The sequence below is a fragment of the Prionailurus viverrinus genome, chromosome B1 (assembly GCF_022837055.1).
Source record: "Prionailurus viverrinus isolate Anna chromosome B1, UM_Priviv_1.0, whole genome shotgun sequence".
NCBI lineage: Eukaryota > Metazoa > Chordata > Mammalia > Carnivora > Felidae > Prionailurus > Prionailurus viverrinus.
In genome coordinates this window covers 113,297,672-113,304,636 of record NC_062564.1, presented here as the reverse complement: position 1 = coordinate 113,304,636, position 6,965 = coordinate 113,297,672, and positions in this window count along the sequence as shown.

Here is a 6,965-nt window from a genome sequence, read left to right as displayed (position 1 = left end):
GAGTTCAGTTTTAAACTTTGAGTACATGAAATGATAATGCTTGGACCTATTGCGTGAATTCGATATATTACTAAAGTTAGTGTCGCTGGTTTCTTTTTCATTTTTTGAGGTGGCCACTAGAAAATGGAAAGCTACATCTGTGGCTCACATCATGCCTTCTATTAATCAGTGCTGCTCTGGACTTTTAAAATCTGAACAAGAAAATGGCAAGTTGAAGCCACACAAGACAAGCTCTGCCAAATGCAGGGAGGCAGGAAAGAGAAGCTGAGGCTGTTGGGCAGCTACAATCCATTCAGCAGTATGTGAGGGGGAGGGAAGAGTCTTGGCTAATACCAATAAAGAATTGTCATTCTCATAAACCAATCAAACACGGAAAGGAAGGAGGAGGTGCAATGTTTTTGCGGCGAGTGATGATACTTAGCTTTAGACAAATTATTACAGGTGATGGTGGGATACCCAAGTGCACACAGACTGGCATAGCTTTGACCTTGAATCTCAGGAGAAAATTGGGACTGGCGATGAAATTTGGGAGTTTTCTGAACAGATGTGGTGACTGGATTATACAAGGGGGAAGAGAAAGAAAGAAAAATGTGTGACTTGTGGAAGAACTACATTTAGGGGAAAAGAGGAGAGAAACTTAAGAAGACAGAATAGGGAGACGAAAACCAAAGCAATATAGTGTCATTGATGCTGAGGGAGAAAAGGGTTGAGGGCAAGGAATGGTTCATTCTTTTTTCCTCCAGTGCTTTTATTTATATGCCTTCAGTCTTCATTCACCAAACATTTAATAAACGCCTACTCTATGCCAGATATTGTGAGGCTTGCTGGAGACATGGCAATAAACATTGGTGGTGAAAATAGTATAGTGTAGAGGGAGGGAGGACTGGGTGAGGAGGCTATGACGGTGGAGAGACAAATAGATTCTAAAGCTTTGCACAAATGACATTTAGTCAACAAAGCTATCAGTGTATCACAGAATCAACACAAGAACAGAAACGAATCAAAATGGCATGAGAGGAATACTGAATAAGGCATATAATGAAGTTAATAAAATATTTAATTATATTTATGTTTGGCATATAGATATAGTATAAAGCAGGTGCCAAACCCCAGCATCATTGACAGTCGGACTGGCTAATGCACGAGGAGGCTGTCCTGTGCTTTGTAGGCTGTTTAGCAGCATCCAAGGCCTCTACCCCCTAGATGCTAATAGAAACCCCCTCACTTTCCCTCCCTGAGTCTTGGCAATCAAAGATGTTGCCAGATATTGCCAGATGTGCCCTGAGGGGAGGGCAAAATGTTTCATGGTTGACAACTACCAGCCTGAAGTAAAAATTCAGCAATTAAAATGATTATGTATGGTAAAGAATACTAGTTAAAATCATGCTGGAGGATATGTCCTTCAACTTTTGATAGCTTAATAAATAGAATTTAACTTCTTATTCATAGGAGGGTCCATTGGTAGTATGGAGTTGGGAAGGGGTATGTGATCATTGGGAAGTTGAGATTCTTTCCATCTTGTGACTCTTCCATTTTCAATATATGACTTCAGATTTCCCTGGGTGTCAACATTTAGCTGGCAGGCCAAGGAAGAGAGAGTGTGGGGTCACATAGGTGGTATTCACGGACCAGGTCTGAAGAGAATACGATCATTCCTTTCCACATTCTATTAGCTAACATGGCATTCCATTTCCACAGCAAAGAAGGCTTAAAAGTGTTGGCGCCACTGTGAACCCAGAAGGAAAGGGAAATGTGCTTTATGAGCAATTAGCCAGTCACTGCCAATAAGCCACAATTACCTTAGATCTCAAATGTAACTTTGTCCTTATTATCAGATTTGAATATCTACAACAGTCAACTTGATAAAATTGTTAGCTAAATCTCCACGTGTCTTATTGCCATGTACAGACACTGTTGCTTTAGGGTTGGCAGTCTTGGGTTTCAGTTGCTAAGGGAAAGCAACAAAACGAATTGGGGTTTCTATACTGAACAACGCACACTCATCATGCAAATAGTTTTGTAAGCGCTTAGGACAAATGAGCAATGCTGCCCTTCAGAGAGATGCAGGATGGAATATTAAATGTTATGACTGAAATCACAGATTGGATGGGGACTTGAACTGACAGCCAGGGTTACCTCAGGAAAGTCACATGGCTGACTTTCTGGATATGGATCCGGGTATAGTTACTTCATGTCTGTCATGCTGGAATTGAGACACAGGATCCATCCATCATCAGGAAAATGAAACAGCTTCATTAAAATCTTCTGAGATGATAACTCACTCGGCTTCTCAAATCCATGACTTATGTGAAACATAGAATAACAAATAGTTTGCATTAAACAGCATTAGTGTGGCACACCTCTCATGTTTATTTTTTGTTCTTTCACTAGGCTAATATTTCTCATCATTTAACTAATAAGCTAGACAGTACCTATACTACGTAGATCACCAAACCAATTTCTCAGCACCCCAGGGCAGGAAAAGCACCCTCAGGGCATTAGAAGGCACAAAGTAATGCAAGAGCCACCCCACATGTTCAGGAAGGGGCACTCCCGATGACCTGATAGGTTGGAAGACCAGATAAATAAGCATACCTTATATATTGGACCTTGTAGTACATTGCTTCTTAGAAACAATATTGTGATTTGTTGCCCAGGCTGGTTGCAAGATCTACACAGTCTCAATGTAACCAAAATACAAAATTATTCATGGAGGAGCCTGGACTAACCCACAAATAGTATTAAATTCCTTCTGTTACATTTGGAGGCAGCACGGTGTGGTAAGTAGCAGCTGGGGCTCATAATAACTAACTCACAGAACTGCTGGATTCATTAAAAAGACAGCAAATAAAAGACATCTGGTCCCAAGTATGTACCATGAAGGTTGGTTCCGGGTCATTCCATTTTCTTCTTCTTTCCTTCCACTTGAATGCAATTACATTTACTTACATTTGTTTCTACATTAGTCTGAAGTGCAAATAAAATGACCTTTGGAAAGCAAAATAAAAATATATTCCCCTCCCAGTACAAGTCTGTTCAGAAAACAATCAAGTTGAAATAGACATACAGAACAGTGATGATGAAAAATAAGCATAAACTATCAGCATGCAGCTGAATAATCTTTATAAGAACGTGAAGAGAGAAGGCACCTTGCCTTGGCTATGGCCTTCAGGTCTTTATAAAAATGTTGACAGCAATTGGCACAGTATTTTTCATCTATGGATGGCCTTTTTTCTTCTTCTGAGTTACTGCAGTGAAATATACTGCAGCAAAATAAATCCTACAATGAGGGGAGGACAGCATAGGGCAGACATGGCTAGCTGACCCCCAAAGATGCACGCCCCTCTCCTGAAGGGTAGGGTTGTTGGCTGCCTGCCTGTCCCAGCCTCTTGGCTTTTAAAGGGAGTCATGTGACTATTTCTGGCGACTGAGCCAGAATAATGCTTAAGTAACTCTTGTGAGCAAGAGTAATGCTTAAGACAAAAGCATACTGAAAAGAGTGATAAACAAAAACCAGAAGACATGCTAAGAAAAGAGAGCACCAACAGGAGAAACAACATCCCTGTTCCCCCAAGGATGACTTTGATCATTTTAATGCAGCTCAAGTCTTTACTCCCAAAGGAAACAACAATCAAAGACAACTTTATTTGATAAAATTAATGTGGTAATTAATAAAGAGATCTTCAAACCAATGTTAATAAATAAAAATTGGAAAATTATAGTCCTTTCCTCTGAAAGAAATAAGTGATATTCCTGAAGATGAAGAATGGATCTACTAGGATTTTTCTGGGAAACAGGCTCCCAAATCATCATTGCTAGTATAATTCACTTGGCCCTCTCATAGACTGAAAGAACATTGGGTGAGATGTTTTCCCTACATTAACATGATTTTTTGCAGACTTCTGCAGATAGGAGAGAAGGGACAGAGAAAATATTGCCAAGAATTTTGACACTACAAAGACTGGAAGGGAATGTTGAGTGAATTAAGAACTCTAGGAGGTTTTAACACTCAGAATATACAGCCATTGCTTAGTGCACTGAGAAAATTTATAAAGATAATTTTGAAATTCTTAGAACAACAGAAATCTAGCCTATATTATCACTATTTTTCTTTTGTTGCTTCTCTATCCTACCATAGTCGCCCAGTGTATTACTGCACATTAGGGAACCCAATATCAAAGTAGTTTAAAATTACAGAAATAATAAATCCTTTTGGTTTATTTTCTTTGCTTTTCTGAATATTTTCAAAATCTCTACATTCTAAGAACAAAGCAGGGGTGTAAACACATGCCTTTAGAAGTATATACTAAAAATTTTTTTAAATGTCCATATTTTGGGGTACCTGGGTGGGTCAGCCAGTTAAGCCTCTGACTTCAGCTCAGGTCATGATCTCCTGGTCCGTGAGTTCGAGCCCCGTGTTGGGCTCTATGCTGACAGCGAAGAGCCTGGGACCTGCTTGGGATTCTGTGTCTCCCTCTATCTCTGCCCCTCCCCCCTGCTCGTGCTCTGTCTCTCTCTCTCTCTCTCAAGAATAAACATTAAAAAAAAAATGTCCATCTTTTAAAGTTTATTCTAGAATTCCTTGTCCAGTAAATTTTTGTTAAAAATTAAATATTTATTGGGGTGCCCGGGTGGCTCAGTCAGTTGAGCATCCAACTCCTGATTTCAGCTCAGGTCATGATCCTGGTTTAATGGGATTGAGCCCAGTGTGGACTGAATGTGGAGACTGCTTAAGATTCTCTCTCTCCCTCTGCTTCTCTCCCCCACTCACATGCTCTCTCTCTCTAAAATAATAATAAATACATAAATAAATAAAAATGGAAAAAATTTTAAATATTTATTGAGTCAATATATATTTGTTGAATGACTGAATAGTGGCCTGCAGACACTTTTTGAGAGGTGGGTAAAGTGAACTGATTTTTTCCGGGGCGATCCAAACGAGTAAAAGAAACAAAAAGATTGTTGCTTGTGACTCGCGAAACCCTGGTGCCCGTGGGTCACGTGGGTGTTGACTTCATGAACACGATCTGTGTATCCCAGAAAAACCTGCAGAAGGCCATTCAGAATCAGTCCGGAAACAATACGGAATAGAGAGGACACAAGCCTGTTGTTTCATTGATTTTTATCTTATATTGAATTACATTTGGATTTATATTGAATTCAATTCAATATTTATATTGCATAAATTGATAATTATTAAAATTATGTAAATATTTTAAATTTAAAAATTTTTTAAATTTAATATTTAAAAATTTAAATATATTTAATTAAATATATTTAATTAAATATAATTAATTAAAATATTTAAATATTTAAAATATTAAAATTTATTTAAAATTATTAAAATAAAATTATTAAAAATTATTAAAATATCAAATAAATTGAATAAATTCAATATTTATATTGAATTACATTTGGATACGTGTTGGAGGTTTCTTCTCATCATTATCTTTGAAACATCCTTCTTCTTCCTCTCTCCCTCTCTTCTTCCTTGCCTCTTGACCGTCTTTTTCACTCTCCTCTTCCTCATCTTCACTGCAGTGTAGTTCTCCATATTGTGCCAGTCATTGGACAAATTCATTATGACCGGCCAACCCAAGTTCGGTGTGGCATGCTGAACATTTTCTGTCCTGATATGTGCAGCTATTTTCAACTGTTGGAAAAAGATAGTTGAGATCACTTAATCTGAAAACCAATTGAACCCCTTATAACTTTTGCTGAGGCCAAATGAAATATGAAGAATAGGAAATAAAATATCACTGACCAAGGTCACAGTGAACATCACCAGCATGGGTTTGGCCTTCCCGATCAGCTAAGTCATATGCAATGTCACTCTCCTTTTTCGACTCTAGTGAAACCTTTACCATTTGGAAATGCCTGGATTAACCATGGGTTTATAGAATTGACATGCCTGATAAGAGTGACCCTGTGGCAAGGCAAAGACCAACGGGTTTCCCTCCTCCCTGTTCCCTATGTTATACAGCCCGACTTGCAGATTCTGCTTCCTCCGTCATGACTCTAGCTTGTCATTATTGCCTGTTATTCTGCTAAACCATGGAGTTCAGCTCTGATCAACTAATAGGAGTAAAGAGCTAGACAAATAGTCACACTGTTGTATTAATTACTGACATTTTTGGAGTTGTTCCTAGTTCTCTGGTGAGTTGGCAGCATCCTATGTCCATACAAGTGCCAGTAGTCTCTGGAGTACATGTAATTCCTGGGACCTAACAAAAATCTTTAAATTAAAGCTCCAAGTGTAAAAGGGAGGTACACATTGTCTATTCAGTATTACAGTGGGTCTCTTGCATCAATCTACCTGCTCTGGAAAGGAATTAGCCAGGAAGTCCCTTACCTACTCAAGACCAGGTATGATTTCCATGTCCTCACCTCTAGGGAATTTCTTTCTGACCGTTCTTGAAATTTGAACTGAGTTTATTTTATCTCAACATTTCTGGCATATTATGTCCATGAATGCTTCCCATTCTGGATCCTTGGTGTTCTCTACCCTCCATTCTATTTATCTATTTGTTTATTCGATAAGCAAACAATGAACACTTATGCTCTATAGGGGACAGATATTGGACTTACTTCCCTGGGTACAAAATGATAACACACATTGTCAAAAGGTATGGGCAGGGGGAGTGTGGTCTACGATCCATAATGAATGGCTTTGCATTCACTCCACTGGCTTGAATCTGCTAAATGGAAACTGACCAGAGGTAGCCTTTTCAAGTTACCTATGTCTAATGCAGATTTTTCAACACAAGATTCATCAGTATAAACTGTTTAATCTAGGTGAGTGCCTATGATGGTTGATTGGTCTCCTTGTAGGAATAGATTCTCTTTGTCTCTCTCTCTCCTCCATCAGTGGCTGCCCTTGACCGTTGCTGTGGATTAGATTTGGCTTTCAAGATCAAGAGCCTCCTGCCACAGACTCGATACTTCAGTGTCAAGGAGAGGAAGGA